This window comes from Salmo trutta, chromosome 13 (assembly GCF_901001165.1).
Source record: "Salmo trutta chromosome 13, fSalTru1.1, whole genome shotgun sequence".
NCBI lineage: Eukaryota > Metazoa > Chordata > Actinopteri > Salmoniformes > Salmonidae > Salmo > Salmo trutta.
The window spans coordinates 85,560,795-85,580,759 of record NC_042969.1 but is presented as its reverse complement, the minus strand read 5'-3'; the positions used below and the strand labels follow the sequence as shown (position 1 = coordinate 85,580,759).

General features: G+C 46.5%; 1 long non-coding RNA gene across 1 annotated transcript; it reads left to right on the top strand.

The window, feature by feature from the left end:
* Positions 1–17,366: 17,366 nt before the first annotated feature.
* On the top strand, positions 17,367–19,965 carry LOC115206657 (uncharacterized). The gene is made up of 2 exons (XR_003880832.1): positions 17,367–18,058; positions 19,355–19,965. It is a non-coding gene; the product is annotated as an uncharacterized LOC115206657 (long non-coding RNA).

Genomic DNA, 19,965 nt, shown 5'->3' with positions numbered 1-19,965 from the left:
TCTCTTCACTAACACTGTATGGTGGTGAGCTGCAGTAAGTCTCTTCACTAACACTGTATGGTGGTGAGCTGCACTAAGTCTCTTCACTAATACTGTATGGTGGTGAGCTGCACTAAGTCTCTTCACTAACACTGTATGGTGGTGAGCTGCACTAAGTCTCTTCACTAACACTGTATGGTGGTGAGCTGCACTAAGTCTCTTCACTAATACTGTATGGTGGTGAGCTGCACTAAGTCTCTTCACTAATACTGTATGGTGGTGAGCTGCACTAAGTCTCTTCACTACCACTGTATGGTGGTGAGCTGAACTAAGCCTCTTCACTACCACTGTATGGTGGTGAGCTGCACTAAGTCTCTTCACTAACACTGTATGGTGGTGAGCTGCACTAAGTCTCTTCACTAACACTGTATGGTGGTGAGCTGCACTAAGTCTCTTCACTAACACTGTATGGTGGTGAGCTGCACCAAGTCTCTTCACTAATACTGTATGGTGGTGAGCTGCACTAAGTCTCTTCACTAACACTGTATGGTGGTGAGCTGCACTAAGTCTCTTCACTAACACTGTATGGTGGTGAGCTGCACTAAGTCTCTTCACTAATACTGTATGGTGGTGAGCTGCACTAAGTCTCTTCACTAATACTGTATGGTGGTGAGCTGCACTAAGTCTCTTCACTAACACTGTATGGTGGTGAGCTGCACCAAGTCTCTTCACTAATACTGTATGGTGGTGAGCTGCACTAAGTCTCTTCACTAACACTGTATGGTGGTGAGCTGCACTAACTCTCTTCACTAACACTGTATGGTGGTGAGCTGCACTAAGTCTCTTCACTAATACTGTATGGTGTTGAGCTGCACCAAGTCTCTTCACTAATACTGTTTGGTGGTGAGCTGCACTAAGTCTCTTCACTAACACTGTATGGTGGTGAGCTGCACTAAGTCTCTTCACTAATACTGTATGGTGGTGAGCTGCACCAAGTCTCTTCACTAACACTGTATGGTGGTGAGCTGCAGTAAGTCTCTTCACTAATACTGTATGGTGGTGAGCTGCACCAAGTCTCTTCACTAATACTGTATGGTGGTGAGCTGCACTTGTCTCTTCACTACCACTGTATGGTGGTGAGCTGCACTAAGTCTCTTCACTAACACTGTATGGTGGTGAGCTGCACTAAGTCTCTTCACTAACACTGTATGGTGGTGAGCTGCACTAAGTCTCTTCACTAATACTGTATGGTGGTGAGCTGCACTAAGTCTCTTCACTAACACTGTATGGTGGTGAGCTGCACTAAGTCTCTTCACTAACACTGTATGGTGGTGAGCTGCACTAAGTCTCTTCACTAATACTGTATGGTGGTGAGCTGCACCAAGTCTCTTCACTAACACTGTATGGTGGTGAGCTGCACTAAGTCTCTTCACTAATACTGTATGGTGGTGAGCTGCACCAAGTCTCTTCACTAACACTGTATGGTGGTGAGCTGCACCAAGTCTCTTCACTAACACTGTATGGTGGTGAGCTGCACTAAGTCTCTTCACAAATACTGTATGGTGGTGAGCTGCACCAAGTCTCTTCACTAATACTGTATGGTGGTGAGCTGCACTAAGTCTCTTCACTAATACTGTATGGTGGTGAGCTGCACTAAGTCTCTTCACTAATACTGTATGGTGGTGAGCTGCACTAAGTCTCTTCACTAACACTTTATGGTGGTGAGCTGCACTAAGTCTCTTCACTAATACTGTATGGTGGTGAGCTGCACTAAGTCTCTTCACTAACACTGTATGGTGGTGAGCTGCACTAAGTCTCTTCACTAATACTGTATGGTGGTGAGCTGCACTAAGTCTCTTCACTAACACTGTATGGTGGTGAGCTGCACTAAGTCTCTTCACTAATACTGTATGGTGGTGAGCTGCACTAAGTCTCTTCACTAATACTGTATGGTGGTGAGCTGCACTAAGTCTCTTCAGTAACACTGTATGTTGGTGAGCTGCATTAAGTCTCTTCACTAACACTGTATGGTGGTGAGCTGCACCAAGTCTCTTCACTAACACTGTATGGTGTTATTGCTATACTGCAAGTGTTATATTATTATGACTACATCTCCCAGGGGACTGCAGATATAATACCTCCCACTATAGCTTTACCTCCCACTGTAGCTGCACCTCCCACTGTAGCTGTAGCTGTACCCCCCACTGTAGCTGCACCTCCCACTATAGCTGTACCTCCCACTGTAGCTGTACCTCCCACTGTAGCTGTACCCCCCACTGTAGCTGTACCTCCCACTGTAGCTGTACCCCCCACTGTAGCTGCACCTCCCACTGTAGCTGCACCTCCCACTGTAGCTGCACCTCCCACTGTAGCTGTACCTCCAACTATAACTTTAGCTGTACCTCCCACTATAGCTGTACCTCCCACTGTAGCTGTACCTCCCACTGTAGCTGTACCTCCCACTGTAGCTTTACCTCCCACTGTAGCTTTACCTCCCACTGTAGCTGTACCTCCCACTATAGCTGTACCTCCCACTATAGCTGTACCTCCCACTGTAGCTGTACCTCCCACTGTAGCTGTACCTCCCACTGTAGCTGTAGCTGTACCTCCCACTGAAGCTGTAGCTGTACCTCCCACTGTAGCTGTACCTCCCACTGTAGCTGTACCTCCCACTATAGCTGTACCTCCCACTATAGCTGTACCTCCCACTGTAGCTGTAACTAGGCGTTTCCAAACGCTGCATTTGAAGCTCAGTGGATGAGTGTTGATTGAGACTGGGAGATAACCTGCTAATTATACTGCTGCTGCTTGTGTCTGGATGTACTCTAGATACCCAATCAGCAGGAGACTCTCTCTCTCTCTCTCTCTGTGTGGGCGTCGTTCACACAGCAGGAGACTCTCTCTGGGAGTTGTTCTCTCAGCGGGAGACTCTCTCTCTCTCTGGGAGTTGTTCTCACAGCAGGAGACTCTCTCTGGGAGTTGTTCTCTCAGCGGGAGACTCTCTCTCTCTCTGGGAGTTGTTCTCACAGCAGGAGACTCTCTGGGAGTTGTTCTCTCAGCGGGAGACTCTCTCTCTCTCTGGGAGTTGTTCTCACAGCGGGAGACTCTCTCTCTCTCTCTGGGAGTTGTTCTCACAGCGGGAGACTCTCTGTGGGAGTCAGAAAGTCTAGAGAATAAATCTTCTCATCTTGCCAAACATTCAGACATTTCTATGCCGGTATCTCCTTTTTCTCTCCCTGAGTCATCCATCCGTGTTACGTACACACACCCCAAATAAACAAGTAAAGCCTCATGTCGCAGCCTAAATAGAGTTACCAGCCTGGTAGCCTCACACATTGACAGGTCCCCTGCTGACAGGTCCCCTGCTGACAGGTCCCCTGCTGACAAGTCGATGAGGAGGAGAGACACGGAGAAGATACATAAAGGAGGTGTTGTAAGATATCGTGGTGCTGAGAAACACACACCAGAGTACCAACCCCTACCTGGTTTACAGATGATAGACAAGTCAGATAATGATACTGTATAATGGAAGTCATATGAACTCAGACAATGACCGTTATCATCCAAATATATAAAAACTGTTTGGAGACTAACACATTTTAACATTGGAATGTTGACACATTGTCTTCAAACATACAGTACATCAACACGCATACAGCCAAACTATCTATCTCTCTCTCTCTCTCTCACACACACACACACACAAACAGTAGACACACATCACACACGCATGCACACCACACATACATGGGCACAGAAAGGTTGTAAAACTGGTAAAAACCCTAAGAATAACTGATTTACAAACAGTTTGTTACATAGTAACAGTTATCATGTAAATGTGTTTGTGTGTTCCAAAGTGGATTAGTAATTAGCATACTACTTGACTGCATGGATTTATCAGGCGCCACAGTTATGTTACAATACTGAGATGTACTAGAGGACAGAGGGTGAGGGACCGTACGGCTGGATCAAGGTCAAAGTTCAACTTTAATGCCATGTATAAGGACAAGTAGGCCATCAAACATCAGAAGTTATCCGTGACACCATGTAGAAAGTGTTTTCTAAAACATGATGGGTGATGGTTCGGTCCCTTAAATGCTATTTTACACGGGACATAAGATGTCTGTGCAGAACATCCATTTTTGGACTTTTAAAATTATTATGTACCCATTGATTCTTGAAGAATATAACTTAAAAATGCCTCATGAGCTTAGTTCAACTGTGGTACCACATCAGAACCCCACATAAACTTGTTTTACTCCAAAGTTTGTAAACAAGATACATGTAAAGTCTCAAAACATAGCCTTAACAAAATCATTCAAACAAAACATCGAGCATTTCACAGATAATTATACATCATAAATAACAAGTACATTATAGGGGTCAGATAGATAGATAGACAGACAGAGACAGATCAGAAAAATGCTCAACCAGGATAGGTTAGTAGTCTAACAAAAATCTCTCCCACTCACTCACTGTCGGTGCTGTTATTGTGAAGTGGAAATGTCTAGGAGTAACACCGGCTCAGCCGTAAAGTGGCTCAATTATGAGTTCCAAACTGCCTCTGGAAGCAACATCAGCTCAATGACTGTGGCTGAATGACCTGTTGTCCAAATCAACTCCTCGTTGGTGGATGGTGTTGGAAGAAGACCACGACAACTTTCTCTTTCAAGTTGTTTATTCACAACATGTAAATGTAGTTAATGTAAAAAAACACAGAGAGACTGACTCGCTCCAGTTAGACTGACACTCACAAAGAACATAACTTCAGGGCTGTCCCTTTGATTGGTTAGAAAGCCATCAAACTACGTTGTAGATGGGATCTCCACCCATAACCACTGAGGTAAATATATATATATATATAAACTGGGAACAGTGTCCAAGATGTCCAACCGTTGTTTTTATCGTAATCTTACTCATGCTCGCATACGCCGTTTTCGTGGCGGTTGCCATAAGCTTTACAGAGCCCGACAACGCCTGCGCACCAGCCCTCAGTCCCTCTGGAGAAGCGCTGGAGCAGGGTAAGCAGAGGCGACGTCATTCACATCATCCAAAAACATGACAGACATTGGGTTAATAGATCTTCAGATGGAGATTTTTTTAATTTTTTTATAATTGGCCTCGAAACAATTACTTGAATAATTCAATGGACTAGTGTGATATAACGATAAGTATCTGTTTTTTGTTGTTGTTCAAATTGGACTTAAATATGGGGACGTCTTTCTTCAGCTAAACTACAATCAAATGGTTGTTCATTTTATTTGACCAAAAACGTAAGGATAAATCCATCTTGATATGTTTCTCAAAATGTAAATATATTTTATGAGGATAAGCAAAGATAATGAATGATTGAACTCATTGGAAGTCTGGCTTTAAATCTCCATGCACTTCCTATCTTACCACGTGGCTGTTTTTAGAGGATTGTGGGTAATTCAACATTTTTGAACTTTATGGTTCTTTTACATAATGTTTTATGCATGTTTGAAGAAATAAAAATAGACTTCTAAATGAGTATTAAGCAGCTTGTTTTATCATGAGGTGTAATGGATCTTGAAGAACGGATTTCAAAACCATCAGGAAAAAAATTATGTTCAATGATGAAACAAACCCATACCCACATTTCCAGCTTTTAACAGTAGCTGCAAATACAGTACCTTGCAATGCTTGCTGTAAAGTCTGTAGTTACTGCTATGGTTTGAGCACTTGCTCAGCGATACCTGTCAAAATGGGTTAAACTGACAAATGATCAGATACATACATCAATGTTAAAACATTAAAATACTTCAGAAGAAGTGATGTAATCCTGCACCAGACAGGATTTAAAACACCACAATAGTGTTAAGAAGCTTTTGAGAGGAAATTACACCAAAAGAGGTTTCTAATTCTACACTAAACAGAACTCAAAACACAATTGTTTTTTCCAACCTTTTCTGGCAGTGCTCCCAGTCCCAGGCAAGGTGTTACACAACACTTGATGAAGTGGTGTTACAACACACCATGTCATGTTTCAAAACATCTCTGGATGATGTGTTTACATACTTCGGCAAAGTTAAAGAGCGACTGCCTTTGAAAAGCAACAAGTCCCCTTGAAAACGGGCCTGTGTGGAATCGATGAGTCAGAAACATTCTAGTGTCAAAATTGACTACAAAGTGTAAACAGGAATATTTTGATCATAAAGTCAGTCTCGTTTCGAATGGAGTTTGGAACACCCACGCATCACAATGGGTTATAATGAAGGTTGGGTTTTGATTGGATGATGCCCACTAACATGAGCTGAACTGCTGTGTTGATTGCTCTCCATCCAATAGCATAGACACTGCTACAGACCTAAAGTGGTCCTAAAAATCTAAATCAAATAGCGAAATGATCCACGGTATGACCATCGTAAAGAAATTCCATATGTTCGCTTAGTGGACCCCCCCCCCATCATTAACCTCTACGGGACTGATCAGGAAACAAACACCCAAGACTGAAATCTCATTTTATCTAATGATGAGTAAATAGGAACTGTATCAAACACATGGAAACCAAATGATTGACTCTGTTCCATTTATTCCATGTCAGCCATTACACAGAGCCCATCCTCCTATAGCTCCTTCCACCAGCCTCCACTGTATTACATTCACATTACAACAGTACATGGGATCAGAACACACATCTGCAATACAGGCACATAATTTAATTGAAGTATTTGTCTTAATATCTACAGTAATATCTACAGTAAGCTTACCTCTGGTGGTTCTTTATTTACATTAATTAAATATGCTTCTCAGCGTCTCTGCTAAAATCTGGGTAAATATTGAACGGAATGTGTCTAATTCAGTACATTTAGTAATTGTTTCGTTTTCTAAAGTCTGGCAAAATTTCCAGCAGGCATGCCAGCTAAGATACGAGAATTTCATAATTTTTGTCACAGGATCCGACGAAAGTGGCGCCCCTCCTCGGTTGGGCGGCGCTCGGCGGTCGTCGTCGCCGGCCTATTAGCTGCCACCGATCGTTGGTTCTGTGTCTTTTGGTTTCGTCTGTCTGTTCCGCACCTGTTTTGTGTCTGTCATTAGTGGGGCCTTATTTAGTGTGTGTTTTCAGTTGGGGTTTTGTGCGGGATTGTTGATTGTCCACTCAGGACGGTGGTCCGTGTTTTATTACGGGTTTTGTTTCTGACAGTTTCACGAAGAGAGGATTTACCGGGCTGCGCCCCGTGCCTTTTTGTGCCGTTTATATATACTGCTCAAAAAAATAAAGGGAACACTTAAACACCACAATATAACTCCAAGTCAATCACACTTCTGTGAAATCAAACTGTCCACTTAGGAAGCAACACTAATTGACAATAAATTTCACATGCTGTTGTGCAAATGGAATAGACAACAGGTGGAAATTATAGGCAATTAGCAAGACACCCCCAATAAAGGAGTGGTTCTGCAGGTGGTAACCACAGACCACTTCTCAGTTCCTATGCTTCCTGGCTGATGTTTTGGTCACTTTTGAATGCTGGCGGTGCTTTCACTCTAGTGGTAGCATGAGACGGAGTCTACAACCCACACAAGTGGCTCAGGTAGTGCAGCTCATCCAGGATGGCACATCAATGCGAGCTGTGGCAAGAAGGCTTGCTGTGTCTGTCAGCATAGTGTCCAGAGCATGGAGGCGCTACCAGGAGACAGGCCAGTACATCAGGAGACGTGGAGGAGGCCGTAGGAGGGCAACAACCCAGCAGCAGGACCGCTACCTCCGCCTTTGTGCAAGGAGGAGCAGGAGGAGCACTGCCAGAGTACTGCAAAATGACCTCCAGCAGGCCACAAATGTGCATGTGTCTGCTCAAACGGTCAGAAACAGACTCCATGAGGGTGGTATGAGGGCCCGACGTCCACAGGTGGGGGTTGTGCTTACAGCCCAACACCGTGCAGAACGTTTGGCATTTGCCAGAGAACACCAAGATTGGCAAATTCACCACTGGCGCCCTGTGCTCTTCACAGATGAAGCAGGTTCACACTGAGCACATGTGACAGACGTGACAGAGTCTGGAGAACGTTCTGCTGCCTGCAACATCCTCCAGCATGACCGGTTTGGCGGTGGGTCAGTCATGGTGTGGGGTGGCATTTCTTTGGGGGGCCGCACAACCCTCCTTGTGCTCGCCAGAGGTAGCCTGACTGCCGTTAGGTACCGAGATGAGATCCTCAGACCCCTTGTGAGACCATATGCTGGTGCGGTTGGCCCTGGTTCCTCCTAATGCAAGACAATGCTAGACCTCATGTGGCTGGAGTGTGTCAGCAGTTCATGCATTTACATTTACATTTTAGTCATTTAGCAGACGCTCTTATCCAGAGCGACTTACAGTAGTGAATGCATACATTTCATACAATATCATACATTTTTTTTCCAGTGCTGGCCCCCCGTGGGAATCGAACCCACAACCCTGGTGTTGCAAACACCATGCTCTACCAACTGAGCTACAGGGAAGGCTAGAGGAAGGCATTGATGCTATGGACTGGCCCGCCCGTTCCCCAGACCTGAATCCAATTGAGCACATCTGGGACATCATGTCTCGCTCCATCCACCAACGCCACGTTGCACCACAGACTGTCCAGGAGTTGGCGGATGCTTTAGTCCAGGTCTGGGAGGAGATCCCTCAGGAGACCATCCGCCACCTCATCAGGAGCATGCCCAGGCGTTGTAGGGAGGTCATACAGGCACATGGAGGCCACACACACTACTGAGCCTCATTTTGACTTGTTTTAAGGACATTACATCAAAGTTGGATCAGCCTGTAGTGTGGTTTTCCACTTTAATTTTGAGTGTGACTCCAAATCCAGACCTCCATGGGTTGATAAATTGGATTTCCATTGATTATTTTTGTGTGATTTTGTTGTCAGCACATTCAACTATGTAAAGAAAAAAGTATTTAATAAGATTATTTCATTCATTCAGATCTAGGATTTGTTATTTTAGTGTTCCCTTTATTTTTTTGAGCAGTGTATATATTTTGTTCGCAATATTGGGAATGTGTTTTTCCCAGGCAGTCTGTCTGTAGCGCCCTGTGCCTCGCTGTTTTTGTTTTGTGTGTCAAATTATTAAAAGGACACTCACCTCCAACACCTGTCTCCTGCATCTGATTCCGCCTTACACCAGTCCAAGTCAACTGTGACAGAATCCCGCACCTGAACCTATGGAGTCAGCAGGAGCAGAAGCGCCATCCATGGCTGAGCAGGTCTCCCAACATGCCGGCCTCCTCCACCGCCTAGGCTCGGCCATGGATCAGGTGTTGGCCCGGTTGGAGAGCTGGGAGAGAGGTGCCTCCCCAGCCAGACCAGCTCCGGTCCCTCACCCTGCGCCCCTACCCACACCCACTGAAGCGGGTGCCGGCGGGATCCGGATTTCACCGCCCAGGGAGTTCAATGGGACGGCCGCTAGGTGCAAGGGGTTCCTCCTCCAACTGGAACTGTACCTGGCGACCGTCCGCCCCCCTCCCTCCGACGAAGAGAGGGTGAGCGTCCTCGTCTCGTGTCTCACGGGTAGAGCCCTGGAATGGGCCAATGCGGTCTGGGATGGTCCAGACTCGGCCCGGGGCGACTACCCTGAGTTCACCCGGTTTTCGATCATCCCCCGGAGGGCAGGGCGGCGGGTGAGCGACTATTCCATTTGAGACAGGAGACGAGGAGCGCTCAGGATTTTGCATTAGAATTCCGGACTCTCGCCGCTGGATCGGGGTGGAACGAGCGGGCCCTGATAGACCACTATAGGTGCAGCCTTCGCGAGGACGTCCGCCGGGAGCTGGCTTGTAGGGACAACACCTCCACTCTGGACCAACTGGTGGATTTGTCAATTAGATTGGACAACCTGCTGGCTGCCAGGGGACGTTCCAGTCGGGGCCTGTTCGTTCCGCCTCCCAGTCCTCCCGCTCCACAGCCCATGGAGATGGGGGGGCTGCATCGAGGAGGACCGGAGGGGGGGGGTTCTCTCCTGCACCCGATGTGGGCGCAGAGGACACACTGTGGACCGGTGCTGGAGAGGTCCCTCTGGGAGTTCGGAGGGCAGGCGGAGCACTACTTCGACCTCCCAGGTGAGTCCGCACCAGCCACACCCAGAGCCCCCTGTCGATCACTTGTACACCTCCGTTTGTTTTCCTAAATTTTCCCCTCACTTCCAGTATAAGGTGCTAGTCGATTCAGGTGCAGCTGGGAGTTTTATGGACCGTGGGTTAGCTAATAGGTTAGGGATTCCCCTGGTTCAGCTGGACCACCCCTTCCCCGTGCACGCCCTAGATAGTCGACCGCTAGGGTCAGGCCAAGTAGGGGAGGTCACCGTGCCACTGGTGATGCAGACGTGGGGGGGTCATGAGGAGCGTATCAGCCTGTTCCTCATTGACTCCCCAGCGTTTCCAGTGGTATTGGGAATCCCCTGGCTAGCCACACACAACCCCAGATTTCGTGGAGGCAGAGGGCTCTTAAGGGGTGGTCGAGGGAGTGCTCAGGTAGGTGCATAGGAGTTTCCATCGGTGCGACTACGGTGGAGAGTCCAGACCAAGTCTCCACCGTGCACATTCCCTCAGAGTATGCCGATTTGGCTATCGCCTTCAGTAAGACGAAGGCGACTCTATTACCCCCCCCCATCGACGAGGGGATTGTGTGACAAACCTCCAGGCTGACGCGGTTCTTCCTAGGAGTCACGTGTATCCTCTGTCTCAGGAAGAGACAGCGGCTATGGAAACATACGTCACTGAGTCCTTGAGACAGGGATACATTCGGCCCTCTAAGTCCCCCGTCTCCTCGAGCTTCTTTTTCGTGAAGAAGAAGGAGGGAGGTCTGCGCCCGTGCATTGACTATAGAGGTCTAAATGCTATCACAGTGGGTTTCAGTTACCCGCTACCTCTCATTGCTACGGCAGTGGAGTCATTTCACGGGGCGCGCTTCTTCACGAAATTAGATCTCAGGAGTGCGTATAACCTGGTGCGTATCCGAGATGGTGACGAGTGGAAAACCGCATTTAGTACCACATCGGGCCATTATGAGTACCTCGTCATGCCGTATGGGTTAAAGAACGCTCCCGCTGTCTTCCAATCCTTTGTGGACGAGGTCCTTCGGGACATGCTCGGGCAGGGTGTGGTGGTGTACATCGATGACATCCTGATCTGCTCCGCCACACGCGCCGAGCATGTGTCCCTGGTGCGTAAAGTGCTTGGGCGGCTGCTGGAGCATAACCTATACGTCAAGGCGGAGAAATGTGAGTTCTTCAAACGAGCCGTCTCATTTCTAGGATATCGCATTTCCACCTCGGGGGTGGAGGTGGAGTGTGACCGCGTGACGGCTGTGCATAATTGGCCAACCCCAGCCACGGTGGAGGAGGTGCAGCGGTTCTTGGGGTTCGCTAATTATTATCGGAGGTTTATCCGGGTTTTTGGCCAAGTGGCAGCTCCCATTACCTCACTGATGAAGGGGGGGCCGGTGCGGCTACGATGGTCGGCAGAGGCGGACAGAGCCTTCCATCGTCTGAAGGTTCTGTTTACCAATGCACCTGTCCTGGCGCATCCGGACCCCTCTTTGCCATTCATAGTGGAGGTGGACGCGTCCGAGGCTGGGGTAGGAGCTGTGCTGTCGCAGCGCTCGGGCGTTCCTCCGAAGCTCCGCCCATGTGCGTTCTTTTCTAAGAAGCTGAGCCCGGCGGATCGCAACTATGATGTGGGGGACCGGGAGCTGTTAGCCGTGGTCAGGGCTTTGACGGTGTGGAGACATTGGCTTGAGGGAGCACGTCACCCTTTTCTCATCTGGACCGACCACCGTAACCTGGAGTATATTCGGGCAGCGAGGAGACTTAATCCCCGTCAGGCAAGGTGGGCCATGTTTTTACGAGGTTTAACTTTACCCTCTCATACATTCCAGGTTCCCGGAACCGGAAGGCTGACGCACTGTCGCGTCTCTACGACACCGAGGAGCGGACCATCGATCCTACTCCCATACTTCCCGCCTCCTGTCTGGTGGCACCGGTGGTATGGGAGGTGGATGCGGACATCGAGCGGGTGGGCCGGTCAGAACCCACTCCACCGCAGTGTCCCGTGGGCCGGAAATACGTTCCGCTTGGTGTTCGCGATCGCCTGATCAGATGGTCCCATACTCTACCCTCCTCGGGTCATCCTGGGGTGGAACGGACAGTGCGGGGCCTGAAGGGAAGGTACTGGTGGCCCACCTTGGCTGAGGATGTTCGGCGTTATGTCTCTTCCTGTTCGGTGTGCGCTCAGTGTAAAGCTCCGAGGCACCTACCTCGAGGGAAATTACAGCCCCTCCCCGTTCCACAACGGCCCTGGACTCACCTCTCGGTGGATTTCCTTACGGATCTCCCGCCGTCTCAGGGGAACACGGCGATCCTGGTCATTGTGGACAGGTTCTCTAAGTCCTGCCGTCTGCTCCCTTTGCCCGGTCTTCCTACGGCCCTGCAGACCGCGGAGGCCCTGTTCACCCACGTCTTCCTGCACTACGGGGTGCCCGAGGACATCGTATCTGATCGGTGTCCCCAGTTTACGTCCAGGGTGTGGAGATCGTTTATGGAGAGGCTGGGGTCTCGGTCAGCCTGACCTCGGGTTTCCACCCCGAGAGTAATGGGCAGGTAGAGCGCATTAACCAGGATGTGGGCAGGTTCCTGCGGTCGTATTGCCGGGACCGGCCAGGGGAGTGGGCGCAGTTCGTGCCATGGGCCGAGATGGCCCAGAACTCTCAGCGCCACTCCTCCACTAACCTGTCACCCTTCCAGGTGGTGCTGGGGTATCAGCCGGTCCTGGTGCCATGGCAACAGAGCCAGACAGAGGCTCCTGTGGTGGAGGCATGGGTCAAGCGCTCTAAGGAGACCTGGAACGCGGTCCAGGAATGTTTAAAGAGGGCTAGCGAACGTCACAAGGAGAGCGCTGACCACCACCGCAGTGACGCCCCCGTGTACAATCCGGGGGATAGAGTCTGGCTCTCGACCCGGAACCTGCCTCTCCGCCTGCCCTGCCGGAAGCTGGGTCCGCGGTTTGTGGGGCCGTTCAAAGTCCTGAGGAGGATAAACGAGGTGTGTTACAGGTTACAACTCCCTGCGTATTACCGCATTAACACCTCGTTTCATGTGTCTCTCCTCAGGCCGGTGGTAGCTGGTCCGCTGCAGGACAATGAGGTGCTGAAGGTCCCCCCGCCCCCCCTGGACATCGGGGGGGTCCCGGCGTACACAGTCCGAGCCATCCTGGACTCCCGACGTCGGGTAGGGGGCCTGCAGTACCTCGTGGACTGGGAGGGGTATGGTCCCCTGGTGCTGGGTTCCGGCGGCGGACGTTCTGGACCCCCCTATGCTGCTGGATTTCCACCGTCGTCGACCGGATTGGCCGGCGTCGGCTCCACAGGATCCAACGAAAGTGGCGCCCCTCCTCGGTTGGGCGGCGCTCGGCGGTCGTCGTCGCCGGCCTATTAGCTGCCACCGATCGTTGGTTCTGTGTCTTTTGGTTTCGTCTGTCTGTTCCGCACCTGTTTTGTGTCTGTCATTAGTGGGGCCTTATTTAGTGTGTGTTTTCAGTTGGGGTTTTGTGCGGGATTGTTGATTGTCCACTCAGGACGGTGGTCCGTGTTTTATTACGGGTTTGTTTCTGACAGTTTCACGAAGAGAGGATTTACCGGGCTGCGCCCCGTGCCTTTTTGTGCCGCTTATATATATATATATTTTGTTCGCAATATTGGTAATGTGTTTTTCCCAGGCAGTCTGTCTGTAGCGCCCTGTGCCTCGCGGTTTTTGTTTTGTGTGTCAAATTATTAAAAGGACACTCACCTCCAGCACCTGTCTCCTGCATCTGATTCCGCCTTACACCAGTCCAAGTCAACTGTGACAATGTTTTTTCTCCAAAATTTTGAGATATTGGATATTAATAGCCTCTACATCAATAGCGAGGTAGGACCAGGCCTAGCTACAGTTAAAACCTACCTACTACGATACCCCACAACCAGACAGACAATCAACTATTACGACACCCCACATCCAGACAGACCAGACCATCAACTACTACGATACCCACAACCAGGCAGACCAGACCACCAACTACTACAATACCCCACAACCAGGCAGACCACACCACCAACTACTACAATACCCCACAACCAGGCAGACCAGACCACCAACTACTACAATACCCCACAACCAGGCAGACCAGACCATCAACTACTACAATACCCCACAACCAGGCAGACCAGACCACCAACTACTACAATACCCCACAACCAGGCAGACCAGACCACCAACTACTACTACAATTACTGGAACTCACTTACTCTGAATTACTTTGAATTGAACAGTAATACCTACCTACAGGTAAAAGGAGTGGCAATGGGTAAAATATTCACCAACCGCACATGCAGACATCTACCTAGCGGGAGTGGGAAAACTGTTCACCCCCTGTCCTCTAAAACCATTCTGGTTCTACCGCTACCTGGATGACATCTGGGGAATCTGGTAACATAGCCCGGAGGATTTTCTACAGTTTATCGCTATACTTAAAAACGCACACCACCCCCTCCATCCATCTTACCTATGAACTACACCCTCTGCAGGAACACTTTCTCGACACCGTCGCCTATTTTTTAAAAAAGGACCCAAACTTACAACAAACGAGACGACTGGACATGAAAATGTGTTTTAAAACAATGGATACTCATGCCCTTCTACATGCCAGTAGCTACCCTCCACCCCACACCAGCAGACTTAAATAAATCCCAATTTCTGAGATAGACGAATCTGCACTCAACCTGATAACCTCCGCAGCGCTACACTTACCCCATCGAGGGAATTAGTAAAGAACCGAGGTTACACCCGCTCAGTCCTCAAAGTAGCACATCAAGACCTCCCCAAAAAAACAACTACACCGGACCACAAAGACAAAATCAGCAGACGGGTGACGGATGCCCCTCATCATAACCTACAACCTCCTCAGTGTTAAAGTAGCCACACAACATATGAATAAATAACTCCTGGAAGGACTACTACCCCCTCCATAAACCCATTCTGGCCTACTAGAGGAATCCAAACCTGAAGGCTGCGCCCCCTCCAACAGCACCAGTAACATCATCCCTTCTAGACTACACAACCCCCCCCCCCCAAAAAAAACTACATATAAACACTTCAAATCAAATGTTATTGGTCACATACACATGGTTAGCAGATGTTAATGTGAGTGTAGCGAAATGCTTGTGCTTCTAGTTCCGACCATGCAGTAATATCTAACAAGTAATATAACAATTCCACAACAACTACCTTATACACACAAGTGTAAAGGAATGAATACGAATATGTACATATAAATATATAAATGAGTGATGGCCGAACGGCATAGGCAAGATGCAGTAGATGGTATAGAGTACAGTATATACATATGAGATGAGTAATGTAGGGTATGTAAACGTTATATAAAGTGGCATTGTTTAAAGTGGCTAGTGATACATTTAATACATTTATTACATACATTTTTCATTATTAAAGTGGCTTGAGTTGAGTGAGTATGTTGGCAGCAGCCACTCAATGTTAGTGATGGCTGTTTAACAGTCTGACGGCCTTGAGATAGAAGCTGTTTTTCAGTCTCTCGGTCCCCGCTTAGATGCATCTGTACTGACCTCGCCTTCTGGACGATAGCGGGGTGAACAGGCAAACCTTGATCAACACGGCCGGGCACCCCCTTCTAGACTACACAACCACCCCAAAAAACAACATATAAACACCTTGATCAACACGGCCGGGCACCCCCTTCTAGACTACACAACCACCCCAAAAAATAACACCAACATATAAACACCTTGATCAACAGAGAGTAGATGGTTAAAGGGCACCCCCTTCCCAGGATTCCAGAACCACCTACTCGTTAGGACTCTCCTTTTCTGATCTCCCGTTTGCCATCCACCTCCTGGTCATCATCATCATCATCATCAACAACCAAAAAATAAACTCACACAAATCTCACCACACCACCACACAAGCCATACCTTACAAACAGAAATAAAAATGCAGGTTGCTGTACGTCACCACGTTGAAGAAGATTGCTGTAAAACACAATGACAGAGATTAAACACCTTGAGCTATGAGCACACATGTCAAACGAAAGGAATGCCCTTTAACCATCTACTCCATTTATGACATGTGGAAAGACCACTATGATAAAATGGAGTATACAAAAATACAATTCTTCCTGTATGCACCTGGAATTAGACAACATAACATGTGTGAACCACCGTTCCAAGTAGAAAGAAATGAAAAACAGAAGCGGTACATAATGGAAATGGTGGTGTCCTCATCTCCAACCTGCTGGTGCTACAGGACGACCAGTATGCAGCGATAGAAGTTCAAGTAATGCCACTGTTGTGATTGAGGGAGAGGAGTGGGACCAGGGCTGCTTGCCCTGGATCAGTGTTGTTTAAACACACTTGACAAAAGCTATATGACCAGTATCTTTGTTTAGACCTATCCTGTTCTTTCTGAGCCATAAAGGTTCAGACCTCTTGGTAGATGTTAAGCAAGCCTACAGGGATGCTAGAGCGGGGTTACTACTGTATGGGTCTCTGACATACATCCCAGTGTCTCCATCCTGCCTTTCAAAAATAAATAGGTAGCTGGGTTAGCACACAAAATAGCTAACATTGTACTGTTAACTAGCAGGCATGAACTAGATAGCAAAGTTAGTTTCAGTAACATAACGATGACGGCATGCATTTATATCACAAGTTCCTGGGCTGACAGTTGGCATGAAATGACTTGTCAGAAAAGGGCGACGTCTTCACTATGACACGAGTAAACAAACTAGGTACAACACCCTCTTGCCTAACGTTAGTCAGTATAAAAGACAGCTAACTTAGCTAGCTAAAATACAATAGTATGGGAAGCTTATAGCACAACATGCTAGCGGACTTTCAGAAGATAAATACATATCCATAAACGCTATACTGTACTAGTTGTAAAACCGTGATGGAATGTATAAATATATATCTAAAATCTGGAAATAAAATTGCACACTTACAGATTGTTAAACGTTAGAGGAGCTCCTCTGTCGATGTTTTTCCGATCTTAAGCTTACTTGAAGGAATCAATCAGTGGACTTCTATATCAACATTAGTTTTTCTAAATATAAAGGCTTTTGGGACAGAGAAAATCATCTATACCATTTTCCTACTTTGAAAAAAAAAACTTAACAGAAGTCACGCGTTTTCTACAGTTGTAAACGCAAAAACAAAAAGGTGAGAAAAAAAATCAAGTGTAAAGAAATGCTTCATTTCAAAACGTGTGAAATTAAGAAGATATGCACTTTATTCACCTGTTCATGGCAGAAAGGACATGCTGAAGAATCACGTGTAAAAATGTACATCAAGCGATGAGAACTTTTGAATATTGTACTTTCAGACACATGAAATTGTGCCGCCGCACATGTTCTGGACGCATGCGTAGTAAGGGACACGTTTCCTGCGTCAGAACGTACCACGTTGTAGCCCCTCCCACCTCAATATCCGGGACTTTGACTCTGTTTGACTTCCGGCCTGTGGCGATGAATCGCTTATTCAGACAGGGAGATGAGGTTTCTTAAATATGGATCAAAGTGTTAAAATTACTCAATTACATTTACTAAATGAAAACGCTACAGCAAAGCGTTTGTGAGAAAAATGGATGAAGAAATTAAAAAACTTTTTCCACATTGCATTACAACTACAAAGCTGACGCTGGATTGCTACATGAGTTTATTTTCATTGAAGTAGCATGGCTAGTTAGCTAGCTAGCAATAGTCTTCTGTCTAGACTCTAGCCTGTAAGTAATGGTTGTTACGTTGTGGAACAGAGCAATAGTTATTTGTACTTGTCATTTCTTTGAGACTAACATTAGTTAGAAAATAATTGTTTACTTTGTGTATATTTGTTGTGTAATTGGTTGGCGTTGCTAGTTAGCAAGCTGAGATTGATTTGCTCAAATTGGCTAATTTAGCGATTAACTAGTGTTTTAAGAGAACAGGCTAGCTCCCTGCACAACCTAGAGAATGTGGAATAAGATTTGTCTGTTGCAGTGCCCAGACGAGGTGAGAGCAAACTGCTACAGAGATAAAAGGTAAGATCTCTATCTTGAATAGTTATATTTCAAGGTTGAACCAATGCAATAGGTATTTTATTGGCTTTGCTAAATGAGCTGCTTTTCCTAAAAATGTCTATCTGATAAAGTTGTTAGTTCAAGTTATTGTTCTTCTTTTGCAACATTACAGCCACAACATCATAATCAAGTACTCAAGCATCTGCAGACCAGCGAGGAGGAGGAAGGCTTATAGAACATTAATTACTAGCTCGTTATATCAGAGACATTTTATTGGCTTGCTAAATGAGCTGCTTTTCCTGAAAATGTCTATCTGATAAAACTACACTGTTAGAAAAAAAGGTGCTATCCAGAACTTAGAAAGTTATTCAGCTGTCCCCATAGGATAACTTTTTGAAGAACTCTTGTTGGTTCCAGGTAGAACCCATGTTGGTTCCAGGTAGAACCCATGTTGGTTCCAGGTAGAACCAGTTTGGGTTCCATGTAGAACCCTTTCCACGGAGGGTTCTACATGGATCCCAAAATGGTTATACCTGGAACCAAAAAGGGTTCTACTATGGGGACAGCTGAAGAACCCTTTATTTCTAAGTGTATCTAGTTGTTGTTCTATTGCAATGTCCGTGTTACATTACATTTAACATTTACATTTAAGTCATTTAGCAGACGCTCTTATCCAGAGCAAACACCATGCTCTACCAACTGAGCCACAGGGAACTGAGCCACAGGGAACTGTTGTTACAGTCACAACTTGATGAACAGGTAGTCAAGCCCCTGAAGACCAGCGAGGAGGAGAAAAGCCTGCTATGGATGAGCAAGCTAGAACAATAACACCTAGCTATATCAGATAAACATGTTCAGGAAAAGCAGGGAGCTAGTAGTAGTAACATTATTATTATTATTTGAAACCTCACATGCTCATAATCTGTATCTGTGTTCTATTTAAGCAATAAGGCACCTCAGGGGTTTGTGGTATATGGACAATACCACGGTTAAGGGCTGTTCTTATGCACGACGTAACGCAAAGTGCCTGGATACAGCCCTTAGCCCTGCTATATTGGCCATATACCACAAACCTCTGAGGTGCCTTATTGCTATTAAAAACTGCTTACAAACGTAATTACAACAGTAAACAAGTAATATTGACTCATACACATGGTATACGGTCTGATATACCATGGCTTGCTACAGTATCTGTCTCATGTTGTACTGATCAGCAACATGAACAAGACTGAATTCTGTTGAATTGTCAACTGGTCTAAATTCTTGTTAGGAAGATGTTTCTGTTCAGAATGACATGTTTATGACTGTTGATCACAGGAATCTCCGACTGCCATGTAGAATGAGCACCATGGATGAAAGGAGGGGGAGGACAACGGACAGCTTCTTTCTACCACACCTTCACCAAGTCATACAATGTTTACTTCATGAATAATTGTTACATTTGAATTCAGCCTTTGTGGTTTGGAAAGTATAGTGACTATTATTGCTTCAATTTATTTATCAAACAAATGTGGGTTTGGAAAATAATTACTTTTCGCAAAACAATCCCCTCTTCTTTCTACCACACCTTCACCATGTCATACAATGTTTGCTTCATGAATAATTGTTACATCTGAAATAGATATATTATTATATTCTGTTTCTAATGTTTGTTTTTTAATGCTGGATGTGAGTAATTTAGCAGGTCTATAGTAATAATGTATTGTTTTGGAACATTTAAGTATCTATTCAGTCAAAACTCACTTATTATTTTATGTTTGCTAAAATGTTTTGTAGTGTTTGTACTGAGAATTAATGAGCTATTTTCTAAACATTGGATTACCAACTTGAGAGGTGCTGTCTCAGTTTGCATCACATTGTCACATGGACGTGTGTGTGTGTGTGTGTGTGTATACACACTGAACAAAAATATAAACACAACATGTAAA